Genomic DNA, 19,046 nt, shown 5'->3' with positions numbered 1-19,046 from the left:
GAGAGAGAGAGAGAGAGAGAGAGAGAGAGAGAGAGAGAGAGAGAGAGATGTAGACAGATGTGTGTAAGTGGAAGGCCCACGGCCCACTCCCCTGTCAACCTGTAGAAGAGTTGGATTAAAGTAGAAGTAAAGGAGGCGGTGAAAAGTGGCTGTGTGAGATGTAGTCAGAGCAGGCATATATTTTAAAAGTAGAGTGAACAAAATTTAATAATGGTTTGGATTTAGAGTGTGGAAAAAAAATAAGTGTCAAGGATGAATCCAAAGACTTCAGTATATTAAAATCTCATATATCTCTGGCCTGAGCAATTGGGGAATGCTGTCTACTGAGTTGAAGAACACTAAAGGAGGGGAGAGGAAAATCAGGACTTCGGTTTTGTTTCTGTTAAAGTTTGAGGCAATTATTAGACCTCAAATGGCAGATGTCAAATACACAGTTGGATACATGCATCTAGAACTAGGGAGAGAGATCCAGTCTGGAAATATAAATATGGAAGTCATCCACAGAGGATGGTATTTAGAGCAACAGGACACGATGAGAACAGCTGAGGACTACCAAGAAGTATAAAGAAGTCATCCAAAGATTAAGCCTCTATCTCTCTATTGCTTACAATTAAGGAAGAAGAGGAGGAGCCATCAAAAGAGACTGACAAAGACAAGGTGAAGTAAGAGGACAACTGAGTCTGGAATCCTGGAAACCAGGTAGAATCTTGAGATAGAGAGAATGAGCAATGGTGTGTAAATCTGTCAAGTAAAATGATGGAACTGCCCAATGTATCAAGTGATGTGAAGGGCATCAAGGACCTTGGAAAGGGTATTTTTAGTGGTGAGGTAAAAATTAAAATCTCAATTAGAGTGTGTTCAAGAGAGAATGGGAGAAGCATAAATGGAGAGAGTCAAATCCTTTAAGATATTTTTCTGTAAAGTAGAATATAGAAATGAATAGAAACTGGAGGAGCTTTGGGGGTCAAGGAAGGAGGCAGTTCTTTATAAATTTTTAATTTAATTTTTAAATTATGTGTATTATGGAAATTGAGAAACTAACAGCAAAAGTCGCTTGTCCAGGATCAGAAAACTCGGAAGGAATAGCACTAGGATGCCATTGCAGTGGGCTTGATTGCCAAGACAGTGGGCCTAACCACCACCTCAAGCTGTATGTAGCTATGCACATATAAAAACAGAAGGTGATGAGGACTCACTCTCTGGCACATCCTCGGCACACATGTATGGGAGAGGGAGAGGGGAAATGGAAGAAAGATCAAAAATGTATAATAAGACTCAAGCTCCTATTATAAAAGCATGTGTGGATTCACATAGAGAAAGGAGTCACGAAGAAGCTTACACTGTAGCACAACCAATGTGCATATTGGGAGGCTGTAATAACAAGGTTAATTTTACTTTAGTTTAAGAAATGCATGGAAAAGGAGGAGGCAACTCTAGAAAACTTGCTTTCCTGCAATGCTGGATAAAATGGGACAGCTCAGGTGTCTCTCCAACACAGACGCCACCCATGTATGCACAGAAAGAAAGAGTAGTACAAGATAAGAGAGAGGCAAGTGGGAGTGGGCATTGGAAAACACATGACAGCAGACAGGGTGCATAAGAGAGAAATCACCAAGCTCACTTTTCTCTGTGTGTGTGTGTGTGTGTGTGTGTGTGTGTGTGTGTGAGTGTGTGCGCGTGTGTTGGGAGAAGGATGTTTTTTAAAAGGCACAAAGCCTTGCATGCTGAAGGTGGAAAAAAATGGGACAGCTCAAGAGGCTTGTACTCTCGCATAGATAGTGGGGACACTTGCAGGGGGAGGGGCAGAGACAGAGCTAGTATAAGAAAAAATAACTTAGTGATGAATCCTATAAAAATGTTAGCACTTCATGAATATTCACATTATTTTTATGATGTAAATATTTATAATTTGAATAATGTTCCAAAACCTTTGAAAGGACTAAAAGACAGAGGGCTTTTCATGTGCAGACTAATCAAGGGAACTTATCAGCTACTTGATAACACTAATTATAGAATAAAGAGCCAAATGGGTATTCACCTTGACACTTTTTCTTTAGGTTTCAATCTTGTTGGCCAACAGATTATAGCTTAGAAGTTGCCTACCATCCTTCAAAGATAAACTCCCATTTCTGATCTTATTTTTTTCCCCTAAGTTAAGAGGGGCAGATTTTTTTTTTATTCCTCCACACACTCCACCATACAAGGCAAACACTGAAAGTCAGGATTCTTCTGCTTCACTGTGTGTATGTTATGTACACACCTGAATATATACATGCCTGTGAATGTGAGCCAATTTAAAGTCCAGTATCCTATAAAGCATGCTTGTGGGAAGGGTAGTGAGAATACCTGCTGGGTTTAAGAGACACAGCACAGCTCAGAATGCTTGCACACCTGTAACACTTGTGTGGAGAAGGGGACCTGAGACAGCTCACACCTCAACATATGAGACAAAATAGGTCAGGATTTACCTGCTCCACACAGATAGAGAAGATGCATGGACACAGGTACCAGGAGACTGGGGGTCATAAGAAGCCTCAAGCTCTTACACGCCTACACGCATCATCTATGTGTGTGTATACCACGTCAGGGCGGGTATCACTGTGATAAAGCTGACTCTTGTTCACCATGCCTATAAGAAAAGCACTAAGAAATCTCAGTCCCACATGCTAAGTGAAAGCCCACTCTCCTGCAAACCCCGCAGGTGGGAGTGGGATTTGGAAAGTTCACACTCCTCCAGTCAAAGTACATAAAAGAGTGATGGAGTCAGAAGACTCTTCTCTCTCTGGCACTGTGTGTGTGAGAGAGGGAGGAAGAGACAAAGGCTCATTTCCCTGCAAAACTTCGGTGTGGGAGGGAGACAGAAAATTCACACTCTGATATGTAAGTAAGGCATAAGGCCTGTGAGGTAGCAAGCAAGAAAGGGAGTATGCTTGTAGGTCTGGGGTAAGAAAGCTTGTTTATCTGCACCTTTTTGTGTGGCTGCTCATGAGAAGGTTCACTCGATAGCAAGCCATCTGCAGGTATATGCAGATGCTCACACACTGACAGGAGCAAAAGGGGTGGTGGGAGGGTAAACAAGAAAGGTTAAGTGACTGAATACCATAAGCATAATATGCAAGGGGGAAATGGGGCTCATGCTCCCATATACTTCCTGCACTGTGTTGTTTGCACAGTACAGCATAGTCTCAGCTTTGAGATTCCTGGTTGTGCCATGAACAGTTATGTCTAATTGCCCCATGCCTGCATTTCCTCATCTATAAAGTGGGGACTGTCATAGTACCTCATTCTTGGAGTTGCCACAAGGATTGACCCAGACAACATGACAAGTACCTAGCTCAGCACCTGGTACACTATAAGTGCTAATAAAATGTTTATCATCATTGTTGGTACCAGTGAAAGCAAAATAAGCCTCTGTAAGGAAATGTCACTTGAAGATCCCTATAAGTGTCTATGACCCCAACTGTTCACCTTCTCCCTGGTCTGGGGCCAGAAAAGAGCTGCTAAAGTGTGGTTAGTCCAAAACTTTACTCTGAGCTCAAAACCTGGGGCTAAGGGAGAGAGAAAGAGAAAACTAAGGAGACAGACACAGAGATGGAACCTTCAATAAAAATGTTTATTATAATTTTGAAGTAAAGGAGAAGGTGGCAAAACAGATTGCAGACCACAGTGGCTGTATGTATGTGTTCAGGAGGCGAGTGAGGAGGTAAGATGTGAAGGGTATAGACTGCACAACAGGGACACACATGTGGTATGCCAAATATTAAAGTTGTAACTTTGATAACTCTAGTGGAAACACTGGTGATCATCATAATAAAGCTAGATAATGAGCTCCTGAAAATCATGAGATAATGGTACATTTACTAGCATCTGGAGTCAAAAAAAAAAAAAAAACCGTGATGGGGAGAAATGGCATAGATGATAGAGGTTTTGTTCATTCCTCTAGCAAACCACATCAAAGTAGTGACAGAAACAAGGAGCAAACAGCAAGGAAAGTCACCTAGGTTCTAAACGAACAGAAGCACTACAACTAGGGAGAGAAATAATTACTCAACCTGCCACGGTAGAAGGTAGGAGGAGGCAAAGACACGAGGCTGCCCTATCCCGAACAGCTGAGTGGGACAGAAGCTGTGGCAGTGGCAGCCAGCAGCTGCACACATTTCTTAAAGAGGCTGTGTCCACGAGCGGACTTTCGCAGTGATGGACCTGCTCACTCTGAGCACCAGCACCGAGTGGACTGCTCAGGGGGCAGAGTGAGGGCCAGAGGTGAGGCTTTCTCCTGGGCAGAAGTACCGGCGGTATCGATATATTGTTCCTCTGTTGAGTCCTCCCCTCTCCCAGTATACAGACACAGCTCCCCCATAGCTGAGACTTCATCAAACTGGATAACAGAGGTCACTCCACCCAGAGGATTCCCTGAAACTCCACCTCCCCCAACTCACAGCTCCACCCAAGACACATCCACTTGTGTCCTGGGCGAGTCCAATGATCCTTGCTGAGCAGTGCCAAGACTCACACTGGTGGCAGCTGTCCTCGGTTTCTGGTGTGGTTTCTTGAGATAACTAAAAGCACGGCATCTGTGGATTGCTTGCTGAATCTTAACAGATGGCCCTGAAGGGGCACAGGCTGGGGCTAAAATTGGCCTGCAGCTGAACCCCTCTCAGGACTGTGCCACTGGACACCTACTACACAAAGCCACGCTAATAAGACCAGGAGACTTCGGAGCTTTGCTTAGTACATGGAAATAGACACGAAAAGGCAGCCAAAATGGGAAGATAAAGAAGCAGAACCATATGAGAGAACAGAATAAAGATCCAGGAATAATGGAGTCAAGAAATCTAACTGATGCAGAGTTCAAAACACTGGTTATAAAGATGCTCAACCAACTTATGGGAAGTGTAGCTGAATTCAGTGAGAACTTTAACAAAGAGATTTAAAAAAACATAAATATGGAAATGGAAATGATAAAAGAAAATCAGTCAGAAATGAAGAACACATTATCTGAGATGAAGAGTATATTGGAGTGCATCAACAGAGTGGATAAAGAAGAGGATCGAACCACCGATATAGAGGATGGGGAAGCAAAGGACACTCAATCAGAATGGCAGAGAAAAAAGAAGCCAAGACTATAATAACTTAAGGAGCCTATGGGACGAAATAATTAAATGTAAAAACATCCGTGTCATAGGGTACCTGAAGAGAGAGAACAAGAAGTTGAAGAGCTATTTGAAGAAATAATGATGGAAAACTTCCATCACCTGGTGAAGGAAATAGACATACAACCCCAGGAAGCTCAGAGAGTCCCCAAAACCAGGAACTCAAAGAGGCCCACACCAAGACACACTATAATTATAATGCCAAAAGTTAAATAAAAAGGGAGAACCTTAAAAGCAGCAAGAGAAAAGAAGTTAGTTACCGACAAGAGAGCACCCACAAGACTGGCAGCTGATTTCTCAAAAGAAATTATGCAGGACAGAAGGGCTTGGCACAAAATATTCAATCTAATGAAAACCTAGGATCTATAACTGAGAATGCTTTATCCAACAAAGCTATCATTTAGAGTGGAAGGACAAATAGCTTCCCAGACAAAAATAAAAAAAAATATTTATCACCACCAAGCCAGTATTACAGGAAATGTTGGAGGGACTTCTTTAAGAGGAAAAAACATGTATCAAAAACAGAAATAAAGAATGGTATTAACTACATTGCTATCAACAAGTACCTCAAATGAAAAAGAATTAAGTGTTCCAACCAACAGATCAAGTGGCTGAATGGATAAGAAAACAAGACCCCTACATATGCTGCCTACAAGAGACTCACTTCAGATTAAAAGACTCACACAGACTAAAAGGAAGGGGATGGAAAAAGATATTGCAGTGATGGATGAATTGGGTCAGAGAAAGACAAATATCATCGCAGGATTTCATGTACATGTGGAATCTAAAGAACAAAATAAACAACAACAACAACAACAAAAGTGGACATAAACTCGTAGATACAAAGAATATTTTGAGGGCTACTAGATGGGAGGGGGATTGGGGGACAGCTAAAAAAAGGTAAAGGGATTAAGAGGTACAAATGGATATGTGCAGAATAGATATGGAGATGGAGAGTGTAGCATGGGGAAGATGGTTAATAACGTAATAAATATGTAAGGGGGAAGAGGGGTACTAGATTTAGCAGGGTGATCGCTTTGGGAGTTATGTGGATTTCTTATCACTAGGCTGTACAACTGAAACTGGTATATTATTGTATGCCAACTATAATAAAAAAAAAAAAAACCTCACCAAATTGTACAATGTAAATATGAGCAACTACTTGTCTATTACATTTCAATACAGCTGGGAAAAAGTAATATTAAAAAAATAAGCACAAATTTATAGTTACAAAATAGTCACGGGGTTGTAAAGTACAGCATAAGGAATATAGTCAATAATATTGTAATAACTATATATGGTGCCAGGTGTGTATTAAATTAATTGGGGGCATTACTTCATAAATTACATAAACGTCTAACCACTGTGCTGTACACGTGAAACTAATATAAAATAATAGTGAATGTCAACTCCAATTGAAAAATAAAAATTAAATAAATAAAAAATAGAACAATGACAAAAAAAAAAAACCCTAAAAAGGAGACGTACATTTGGGACTTGATATGTATAATGTAACTGCTGTCCTCAAGGAGCTTGAGGTCTCTACACCAAGTTAGAAGTCCTATGAAAAGTTCTTTACGCTCCATCCCAATTCTGAGACTTTATGATGCCATGAGAACAGAATGAAACCAGATATGAAATGCTGAACTAGTGATACAAAGCAGTAGATGCAAAATGCAGGAATTTAGAGAGGAGAGACACTGCTGCAGATCAGGTGAGTTGGAGTGAAGACTAACCAAAGAGGATGGGAAAGATATCAACAGGTCAAGAGGAAGAGCAAGTGGAGGAGGTTATTCCAGAAGGTAGGGAGAACAGTAAAGGGTCTACCTAAGAGGCCACAAATAAAAACAGTTTGGCTGGAGTGGAGAGTTCTGACAGGAAGAAGCAGGTGAATAAGATCAAAACCAAGCTGTGGTCCTTAAATGCTGCAAGAATAACAATGAGTTAGCCTATCAGTGTGGTGAGAAACCATTCTGAAGAGAGGATTTTAGGTGGTTCACTGACGGTGTTTCGCGACCACTTGAGGGTGAAGAAGAATAAACTAAAACTCCAACTCATGTTTGTCTGGAGTTTATTGCTTGAGATGAGACTAGAATAAGCATTAAATTTTTAAAATAAGCTGATTTAAAGGAAAATAGCAAGTCCAGATGGATGTGAAGATTGTGAAGACAATATGCAAATGACCATGATGCCTGTGAAACACAGCTGCGGGCCATGGGCAGTTACCAAAGGTTATAAATTGGAGAGAAAAATGCTTCATCAGGAAGTTTATTCTAGCAGCATGTGGAAATATGAGTTGGCACTAGGAAGATCAATTTAAAAGCTCAGCTCTCACAACTGACAGATGAGAGTTCAGGAGGGCCTGAACTGAGCTGAGTAGAGGTGAGAATAGAAAGGAAGTGATAGTGGGAGGAGTGAGGATAGATTCAGCAAATTTCAAAAGCAGGAAATGGCAACTCATTCTATGTGGTATTTTGTAAAGGTGAATCTTATGACAATGTTGGGGGGCGGGGGCAGGAAAGCCTGAATGATGTGGTAGCTTTGCTAATATAAATGAGATCAGTGTGAGGGACACTTTAAGCAATCTACAGAACTTGGATGATTAAGTCAGGGCATGATTACATCAGAAATTGCCAAGGATTCCAACATTAACATACAGATAATGGCTTGGCTAAAAGTTAGGTGTTTGGGGTCTTAGCATCCTTCACTGAAATGGTCACATTGTATTGCAAAGCACTAAACAACAGAATGCTGTTTGCTGCACAGATACCAAGTCATTTAATATATACTTGCTACTCTTAATTCTGGACAAGCAACCTATCCTGTGCTAGTGTTCCCAACATGAAACACTAATTTTTCCCTCATTTCCCAACCCCCGTAGCTCTAAAACCAAGATATAACACATGATAAAAATGGCAGTTGAGTGGATTTTACTTTATTGCTCAAGGGAAATTTAAACGAAAATCGACAACTTGGAAGGATTTTACTCATGAGCTCAAGTCTCTTCTAAAAATAGAAACAGTTACACCATTTATTTGGTATGTAAACTTAATACGTCTTACAATTTGAAGGACTGGCAGAATGAATAAATTCATTACCTCTTCATTTATGTTTTTCTTAAGGACTGTCAAGCCCTTGCACTCTACATTTCCCCCAAGAACCAACTCTAAGAATGTCTTTCCTCTGAGTGGCTCACATAGCACTTACACACATCCTGCCTTATGTTGGAGTTATTTGCATTGTGCCTTATCTACTCCTAAGGGAAGAAACTGACTATGACATCACTTGGAGGCCTCAGATACAGGATAGAAACTCCTTAACTATCTGTGAAGTAAATCTGTTTGCTTTTAGGCTAAGTACAGCTGCTCCCATTTTGTTTGAAGTATTGCCATTTCAAGGCTCCAAAAATGTCTTATCAGCAGCTATTCAAATTATTTCCCTTTCACCATTATTGTGCAAGAAGATAGGGATAAAATGATTTACAAATTCTGTAAGATTTCAAGGTGTGTCAAGTTTTGGTACACACACAGTATCCTTCAGTCAGTGTTCTGCCTAACCACCCACCCAAGGTGTGGTGACTACTAGCATGACAAATACTGCCTACACCTTGCTCTGTAATTCTAAAATATAAGCTTATGAGTAAGTCTTGATCTGAATTTAGGTCCAAGAGGCAAGCTATATTGAGTTGAAACTTAATCTTTATTCTCTCAATGGGCTAGAGAAGAAAAAACATATTAAACAATCTGGGGAACTGAATTCTAGTTCCAACCCTGCCACTAACCTAATCTTAGTCTTAAAGCAAGTGGCTGACACCTCTGCATCTTAGATGCTTCATATTCATGGTGATATGAACAAACATTTGTTTTAGGGAGAAAAGAGTCTGCTGAAACTGTGGAAGAGTTCACCCAATCATGTTTAACTTTTGTGACCTATTGCATATAATTGAGAATATGCATAAGCTTTGTCTTATACCGTCCCTAGGGTTTATGCAGCAGAATACAGTCATGGCTAAGATTCTTCTAGGAATATCAATCCTTTTAGAATGGACTACAAGACTGAATAAGGGTGTATCAAATTCTGCACTAGTATAGGTTGTGTTATTGTGAGATTCTAACTTTACCTGGTCAAAAGGGCTTAATATACACTAGAATCGTATATGGCTAAAAGGATTGTTTTAAATTTCCTACTCCTCAGTTTCTTCTTTTAGCAACTTACTTAAGGTGACTCCCTAATTCCTAAAATGCCCCTGTCTTCATTTATGTTATACTGTATAGTAGTCTGATTCTCCTACTATCTTCTCTGATCTTTCCTTCTTTTCAGTCTTTGCTGCCACGTCTTCCTTTTCTAAGGTTCCTACTGTGTGTTTCTCCCCCATCACCACCACTGGCAAGAATATGTCTACAGCTTTCTAATCATCTCTCTCTGAATTCTTTATGGGTTTCAAACCTCCTTATTCTCAAATAAATTCCAAGTATCTATTCTTGCTTTCCCATTCAAAATACAGGATGTTTCAAACTATCACAAAATAAAAAGGTTGACATCTAAAAACATATCTAAAGCTAAATTCATTACCTTTCTCCAAAGTAAACTTCCTTCCTTCAAAATTGCCTGCAATCACTATTTTGAGCTTACCAATTTATAATGTTAATTATCTTTTCCTCTCTCCTACTATAACCCTTATATTTAATTTGTTACCAAGTATAAACTTTCTGGTTTATAGTGTTTCAGATTTGTTCCTTTACTTTTTATCCCCACCTTTCCCACTGGAGTCTGGCCCCAACTGCTTTACACCTTTTATTATGTTATTCCTCTCCGAGACGGGTCCCTACTGTTGACCACACTCAAATCTCAGACTCCTCCACCCTGCTTCCCAGACTCTCCACAACTTTCTTGCCCAGTAAAGCCAATTTCCTCATGGTCAGCTGTCCACCCACTCCTAACCAGATTTGTGTTACTGAACCAAAATGGATTGTCCCTCTCCCTTTCTACATGCCCAAATGTTAATTGTCTTTAAAGACCCAGCTCAAGTCTCACTTCTTTCATGATACTCTGCCTTTTCTAAACTTTCATGGGACAATGCTACTCATTTCATGATTAATAAACTCATTCTCCATCCCCTTCATTGTTTCTTAAATAATAAGCACAAGAGAAACTGGGTTTGGGGCATTTTTCTCTTGTATCCTCCTCCGCGGGGCTAGGTGTATAATGGGTATTCAAGAAACACTTTTTGATCATACAATGATTAATGTTCAAACTATATTATTTAATTTGAAGACTCTGCTCTTATTTCTCTCCTCGGTGATTACATATTGAATCTAGAAGAGCCCATCAGATTTGGGACACTCTGATCCCCCTCCCTACTCCTCTCTCCCCCTTTTGGAATTCAACACATGAAAAATACACATCATATGATACTAAAAGTCTGCATTTCAGAACTTTAGTAACAAAGGAGCACAAAATCCAGCTGGATACTTCCCTTAAATGTGAAAAACTTTTCCCACCAGCAACCAGGTTAAACAAAGCCCTTAAATTAAAAAGTAAGGACAACAGGAAACACTTCCTCTTCAGGTCCCTGGGGAAATGCTGCTCTGAGGCTGACCCCGGTGGTGGAGAAGGTGGGTGTGGAGAGGAAACCTTAAATGACTAGAATCTAGGGCTCAAGCCAAGGGAGGAAGAGACCCAAATCCATTGGGGCCCAGCACATCTTTCTCTGATGCCAGAAGTTCAAGCGGTGGGGGTGGGGTAAATCTCACTTCCTAACTTGTTTTGCTGTATTCTTAAATTCAAATTAAATATCTTAAATTCAAGATATTGTATTGTTTACTCCATCCCCCACCAGCCACCAAGTAGCAAGCCCTTTCTAGTTAGCTCAAAGGAACAACAGCACACCAAGTCACACACCCTATTGTACTCTGCCTAAGAGTAATTGCAACATTTAGATTTCTGTGGGCCAGCAGAACTTAATTAACTATATTATATAGCAAAGAAAAATTATGGCTCTGTATATATGCAAACATTCATAATTTTAATACATCCCTTAATTAATCATAAGAGAAAATAAAAAACTTGCATTAAAAACAATATAAAAGAGTTGTCAGCTTGCCACAAATTTAATATATTGAGTTAAGAAGTTGTTGCTAGGGAAAAATTGAAGAAAATGATGTGCAGAATATTCAGCATATTATCCTAGCAAAGTGATAGTTCTGTTGCAATGGGCTTTAGCAGTGTGACCATTTTTCTCCTTGACAGAAACCACACTATTTAAGTATTTCTTCTCTTTGTTCCTTTTTATTTCTAAAAATAGGTCTTAGAGATTCTGTCAATGATGTACCTGGATAGTCATGGGTTTTTTTTAATGTCGGTACTGATTAAAATGCCAACCCTACAAACCACATAGGACCTCGAAGAAGAAAACAGGCATGTTTCCCAGCACAGAAACTTTATCAGGGTTGTGTCTATTCCTACAGTAGGGTGCATAAAATAGTGTCAAATTCATCCTTTGAAATCCCAAAGAAAATAGTAATAGTGGGAAAATGGAGATATGTAATTTTTCCAAGCTAAAGTTTCAGAAGACAAAAAAAAAAAGAAAAAAATAGGGGGGAGAGGGGATACTGACCCTAGGACCCTTTTGCAGATTCTATGGCACAAGTCAAGAAGGTGTAGCCAGCCAGCTCATAAATTTGCCACTAGCCACAACTAAATATAATTCAAAACACCTGGAAACCATTTTTAAAAAAATAAACTGAAAGATTTGGGCAGTTGTCAGAATTTGTGCTACCAGACAGATGGCATCAATGCTCTCAGCACAATGAGACAACTCAAAGGCTTAATTCATTCAACTGAGCAGCACCTCTGCACATGGATTACAGTTTACGCTTCATAACGTACATTCCAACTAATGCCATATGTTTAAGAAAGCATTATTGGGATTGTGAAACAAAAGAAAGTTCCCAAATTCTCACTACCCTTGGTTATGCAGGTATGTTCACTTTGTGATAAATCACTGAGCTATAACTTTGGATTTGCATACTATTTTGTACATGTGTTATATTTTAATAGAAAAGTTAAAAAAAAAAACTTCCCAGCATCCTTTGGCTAAACTAGTAGCATCATTAAATACCTTGATGCAGAAATGCTTAAATGACATAGGTCATTTGGAGGAGACTCACTGTTTGAGATGGAAATTTAATTGCTTGTGGACTACTGGTGCATGGATGATAAGAACCAACCTTGTGTCTGAATGCGTAAGGGAGAAATTATCCATTGATTAAGGGATGTGCAGATAGAGAGCCACTAAACTTGAAACAAACTAATTTAGTAATTCCCAAATTTGGGGCAACTGTAAAACTCTCATTTTAAAGTTTCCTCTAACCTCTAAAGGGATAAAGCATGGTATGGTGTGTGTACATGTAACAGAAATTAGTAGAAGTTGGGTAAATAGGATTAATTTTTGAAGTTTTGCAATATTTTTAACATGTGACACTCCATGTAATCAAAAAAGCAGGCCCAAGAACAACTGGTCTGAATCATTTTATACTCTTTAGGATTGCAGGCTACTTGGGAAGGCAGGGGGTGGTCAATATTAATAGAGAGATCAATTATAGAAAAATAAAATATGGTGTGTAATCAGGTACTAAGCAGAGCGGTATTAACTGCAGCAGTTTACCCCAGCGCCCTTCAGAATGTAATGGCAACCTCTCCTTGCTTGGCCTCCTCTAAATTCTTGGCTTTATGGGTCCTGTAATAGGAAAGGAAGAAGGCCATGGAAGAACAACTGAGAAAAAGTTCCTGGGTCCTTAGAAGAAAATAAGGGGGAAAAGGGAGGTTGGGATCACTAGAGGTAGGGGTTAGTCTGGCATATCACGACTCTGCTTCCCTCTGTCCCCTGGGCCTGACCCAGGAATGAATGAGTGCTCAGATCGCAGCTTGTTTTTTTTTTGTTTTTTGTTTTTTGTTTTTAAAAAAAAAAAAGCTTAGTATAGCTGTGGGGGTGGGGGTGGAAAAGGGCACACAGTCTGGGCCTTCTAGCATGGGCGGGTAAGATTGCTGATAAAGAGATAGGGCATTCCAAGCTAGGGCAGGTACAATCTAAGCAAAGGACAAAGCAGTGTGAATCAGCAGGAGGTAGAGCAGCACTACTCAAAGTGTGGTTCAAAGTCCTAGCACCAATCCCCAACTTGTTATTACCAGTGTTCACCAAGTCCAGCAATTAATAAGCATTTAGAAAATTTTATAGCAATTTGACAGTAATTTTATGCCTTGTGAATCTAGTAATAAATATGAAGCTTATATTTTATGTCTTTATAATTTTATTCTCCTAATGATCTTTATTATATTATAAAAAAAATTATCAATCCATGATGGGTTAGAAGAAAAAATAAATAAAATACAAATAGCAGGTCTGTCAGCACAGCTCCTTTAAGAATCACAGGTTGAGGAGAGTGATGATATGTCTGAGTCTAGGGGCCAGGGTGATGGGGAGTCAAGGATGGGTAAATGAGGTAAGGCAAGATAGTGAAGACCTTGAAACTCAAGGACATGGAGGAATTTATAGTGGAAACAATAAGCATTGGAAAGTGGTCCTAGGTTCATGAATAAGGAAGTGACATGAAGAAAGAAGTTATTTTGTAGGGCAGAGTCTGACAGCAGTTGGTTGGGTTTGACTGGAAGGGCAATCGATTTCTAGGGAAATACAGAAATCTGTGGGGATAAATTTGGAAATCTGCTGAAGAGGCTGAATTTGAATCACCCCTAGCCTAGGGTAATAGACAGTAGCACTGAAGAACAAGGGACAAAGTTTAGAGACACTAGCTATCTGGTGGTGAAAAGGACAAACAAGACCCTGAGAGGTTTCTTGCTGGAGGCCAGACACAAAGGGACCTTGCCTCTCTAAAAAGAAAAAGCTAAGCCTTGACCAAAGATAACAAGTAAAGACAGGCTAGTAAGGATGTGGGGAACTCAAAGCACTGAATTACTGGGATGATGGAGGGCTTTGGTGGGGGAGGCGGGGTAGAACAAGGGAAATAACTATGGGAAGCAAGAATGTCTAGAAAAGTAACACTTAAAACACTAAGACTATGTATCTGAATCTCATTAAGTCTGTATAATCTATAAACTAATTTACATAGTTTCTACCCTGAGATTTCCCTGCACTGGAGTTAGTGTATGTTAAAATGGCTACCTGCAGAGGACACTGGGAGGATGAGAATATGACATTTCAAAAATATGTTGGCAATAAAAGCTGGTTTCCTCATCGGCACTCGAGTTTTGGGATTATACTATGCCTCTGTGAACTGTTCCTGAATGTGCCGTGTATTTTTCCTTATTATATAATCTGATTTTGAAGATGATCAAGTTCAGAAGCCTCTTCTCTTCTGAATGATACGAGTATATGTTCCTTAGACCAGTATTTTCTAAACTGTGAATTATGGAACACTGGTTCTATGAGATGTTCCTGTGTCCTTAATTTTTTTAAAAAAGTAGGATTGTCCTATGGTTGAAAAAACAAAAGTTTGGAAAATACACATATTAAACGCTATGAGAATTCCTGCAGTAAAGAAACTTAAACTTTTTATTTACCTCATAATTTTGGAAATGACCAGAAAACCTTTCTCTCCCTCTCAGAATGCCTATGAACTTCAAGGTGAACACTATGTTTTTTGCAGTAAGTGCCACTTTGTCTAAGCATAGTACTTTAAATTCAGTATTTAAAATAAAAACTAAATGAGGTGGATCACTAGGACAAAAAAAATTGATGTGAATTTTTTGGAAAAAAAATATATAATTATTATTACTATATCCTTGTTAAGTTTTGATTATGCTAACCAAAAATGAAATGTTTCAGATGTATGTGAATGAAGTAGAAAGTGTGGCAGGGATAATTTCATTTAAAAAGATAAGATAATTTAAGTCATTTATATTAAGTATTGAAATTCATTTCATATTTTAAAAGTATATTTACTTTTCCAGCTTTACTTTCTATGCTTTTCATTTTTATTCCTGACATCATGAGATAGCATTTTCCAAAACATCAGATAGGTGGCAGGAGGAAAGCAGGGGGGATGTAAATTTTTAGGAAGTTTTAGGAACAAAACTGCTGTATTTTAGTAAATTTTAAGATATGCTAGTGGAGAGAGAAGGTAGATTTCTAAGTATTTTCTTCAATAACTGACTTTTTCTAAATTAAAGAATGAGAAAAAATGGAAAATTAAACTACAAATGCAAGGGAAACTCTTAATCATTCTTAAAAGTTTACCACATATGAATGAGCTAAATATCACATCTGCTACCATACAAATCAAAAGAAGCAAAGGATTTTTTAAATTTAAACAAACAAATCCTTACATACATTTGACTAAGGGAAAATCAATTTACTTTCATGGGTTAAAAAAGAAATTCCATGTAGGTATTTTTAAAACATAAGATTAATTGTTAATAATAGAGAAAATGACTAAAACTGTACAAGAAGCCAGGCATCTGCGCATATGGCAAAACAATAGCTCCTTTGAAATTAAACACATCAACTTTTTTAAAAAATCTCAAACAATAACAAGTATTATTAATAAAAAAATAATCAAGATAGGACTCAATTACTATGATTTTTTTAAAAAAGCAAACCAGGTCCAATTAAAAAGTTTTATAATACTAAAAGTAAAAAAGAAAAGTCACAAGGATAGGGTGAAACAGCAGCAATTAAGATAGCATAAGATAGATGGCCTAACAAGTACATAAGAAAGACTACAGTTCTATGACAAATAACCATTAGATTATTAGAAATAAAAGAATCACTGGACACAGCAATAAGAAATTGAAGCAATATTATAAATTAGAGAATTACAGCTATCTTTTCATATTATTAAGCCTTCCATCAAATCTACTAGAGTATGAATTTAAAAAAGAAAAAAAGTTCATGGATAAATGAAAACTACAAGATATAGTAGTCCCCCTTATCCGGGGTTTCACTTTCCAGGGTTTCAGTCACCCGCGGTCAACCATAGTCTGAAAATATTAAATGGAAAATTCTAGAAATAACCCATAAGTTTTAAATTACCATTCTGAGTAGTCTGATGAAACCATGAGTCATCCCATTCCATCCCACCTAGAATGTGAATCATCTCCTTGTCCGGTGAATCCATGCTGTATAAACTACCTGCCCCTTACTCACTTAGTAGCCATTTTAGCTATCAGCCACAGTATCATAGTGCTTGTGTTCAAGTAATAAGTAATGCCACATTCACATAACTCTCATTGCAGTATATTATTATAATTGTTCTATTTTATTATTAGTTGTTGTTAAACTCTTACTATCCCTAATTTATAAATTAAACTTTATCACAGGTATTTGTGTATAGGGAAAAAACATAGTATACATAGGATTCAGTACTATCCTTGGGTTTAGGCATCCACTGAGGGTCTTGGAATGTATCCCCCTCTGATATGGATAATGTAATTATAATGCTAAATTTTATGCATGAAATACAATAAAATAATTACAGATTAAACAAAATCTGACCCTAATTGGTTATAAGAATACACATTAAAAATGACCATTTCTTTTAGGTTCACTCACACAGATTAAAAGACAAAACATTAAGTCACAGAATCTGAAAAAAAAGCCAACTTTAAACCAAAATAACAAAGACATTATAAAATGATACACAAAAGCACCAGTAAATAAAAAAAAATGTAATGACTTTTTACAAAACAAAACACTGATAAATTTAACATGATAGAGACAAATATAATCCCAGTTGGAGAACTATTCCATTATTTGAATATGAGGAATCAAATTAACAACAGTATATCTAAACAAAACAATCAATACAATATAATTGTCAGGTTTATCATAATTTTCAAGTGGAAATTTTTGGGAAAAAGTTTTTTTCACAATTTATCATATACATAAACACAAAGACATTATCAATAAATATGAATTAGCAGGAATTTTACATAACACAAGGCAGTAAGATAAGAAATGGGATATAAGAGCCAGAGGAGAAAAAGAGCAATTAGGGGGATCATTTTATAAACTGTATAAATATCTAACCAATATCCTATATACTTAAAACTAATGATAATTTTTTTAAAAAAAATTAATACTCTCAGCAGTAAAAAAAAAAAAAAAAGCAAATGAACTACATAAACTAAACATCAGGTTAAAAAAAAAGAATACAATCAAACCACATGGAAATTGTAAAAATCTATCTTTCTTAAATGACATCTGAACCAAGAGTGTAAGGGACTATGTAAAATACAGTGAATCAAAATATATCTGTTGTTTTACATGCCCATCTTAAGAAAGGAGCAGTTTGAAAGAACTAATAAAATTGATAAACTGCTAGTACAATTAAACAAAAGAGAAAAGCACACAAATTATTGAATTTAAAAATATAGTTAATGCGAAAATGATTTAAATTATTAGAGTTCCATATGCAAATATGCATCTTTTAAAAATGAAAGGAATAACTTTCTTGAAAAGAAAAAAAGCCCAAGTATCCAAAGTGAAATAAAGAATCTAAATATTTAGACCAAAGAAATAAGCAGAATTATAAACAAACTTCAAAAGAAACAAAAATGGCACTTAAATGTTCAAATATTAAATAAATAATAATCCCATTACACAAATGCTTCCTATCGACAACAAAAACAAAAAACTGAAAAACCGATAATAAAAGCAATGTGAAAATATTTTTTCTCTATACATGCAAAGAGAAACAAAGACAATAATTTGTAAGAAATGAACGATAATATAGTTGTTATTTTATAATCTGTGGATTATAAACTTCTATAATACTTTAAATAGCAAAATCTGGCATTATCTGGCTGTTCCTATTCCTATATTTTTACAGGGGACCAACCTTTAAGTACCTGTAACTCCATATACCCTTTTTTTCTTCTCCTCTGTTTCTCTTTTAACTACTGATAACATAAAATCCAACTACTTCTTGAAAATTACTTGTTGCATTTGAATAGGGGGTTTTATGTTCTCTTTTTGTAATTTCAAAACAAAATGAATGGAACATGTTATATTTCTTTACTTTCTCAAAGATTTTTTGAAACTTGTGACCTTAATTGAATTCTTTCAGTGAATCAGTGGCCCCTGCTTAAAAAAAAAAAAATCCTTCATCATGTTTTATATGATGCTATTTCTTGGAATATAAAAAGAAATCCTGAAAGTAGACATGTTTCCCACTGAGAGCAGGGGGCTCCTCTACATTTAGGCTATCCCTGGCTCTTTAAGACATCAAAGAGATTTAAAAATGTTTATTGTTAAAACTTCCAACTTATTTTGTTCCTAAATGTCACCTGCATTAACAACAATGTTTTGTCTCTGTTGCCACTCTGATAAACAGCTCAAAATTAGTAGAAAAACAAAAAGAAATGAGCATGGGTGATGATGGTAGTCAAAGGTAAGAGAGGAACTGCCAGCAAAGCCAGGATAATTCCCCCAGATTCTCTCATATACATGACCCACTGGCTCCAGTCAGACAGTCAGAAGTATCGCAAAGCCTTCAGACTCAGAGGTAAAGAACACTGGACACAAGGACTTGGACTGATTTCCCTTAATGATGTCACTGAGAGTTTGGTGAATTTAATCTGGAAAAGGTTTATTGCTTTGATTTCATCCTTATATTTAGCTTGAACACAATTAACTCCAGTCCAAATATATCCTCCTCGGTGTTCTTCTGCTACTTTCTCAAAAATCCTTACAGCTGCGGCTCTCTGGCTGCTAGTAATAGAAATAAATGAATTTAGTAATATTTGGATTTATACCCTGAAACTGGAAAGACATGACTATGTGCTTAGAAACATCATTTCCAAAAACTGGTAAATAAACTAAAAACTGAGACACTAAGGCTGAGGTGTGGGAAAATGACATAAAATACCCATGGT

At 37.4% G+C, this 19,046-nt stretch overlaps 1 long non-coding RNA gene across 3 annotated transcripts in view; it reads right to left on the bottom strand.

Moving 5' to 3' along the window:
• The window catches only part of LOC105309054, an 82,201-nt gene that overhangs the window by 11,273 nt on the left and 51,882 nt on the right, over positions 1–19,046 (bottom strand). The window contains exon 4 of one of the 3 annotated variants that reach the window (XR_002778210.1): positions 2,610–2,629. The exons of the other annotated variants lie outside the window; for them this stretch is intronic. This is a non-coding gene — a long non-coding RNA (uncharacterized LOC105309054). Of the gene's footprint in view, positions 1–2,609; positions 2,630–19,046 lie in introns of those variants that run through there. 3 annotated transcript variants of the gene reach the window in all.

The sequence above is a fragment of the Pteropus vampyrus genome, unplaced genomic scaffold, assembly GCF_000151845.1.
Source record: "Pteropus vampyrus isolate Shadow unplaced genomic scaffold, Pvam_2.0 Scaffold663, whole genome shotgun sequence".
NCBI lineage: Eukaryota > Metazoa > Chordata > Mammalia > Chiroptera > Pteropodidae > Pteropus > Pteropus vampyrus.
This window is presented reverse-complemented; position numbering and strand designations above follow the sequence as displayed.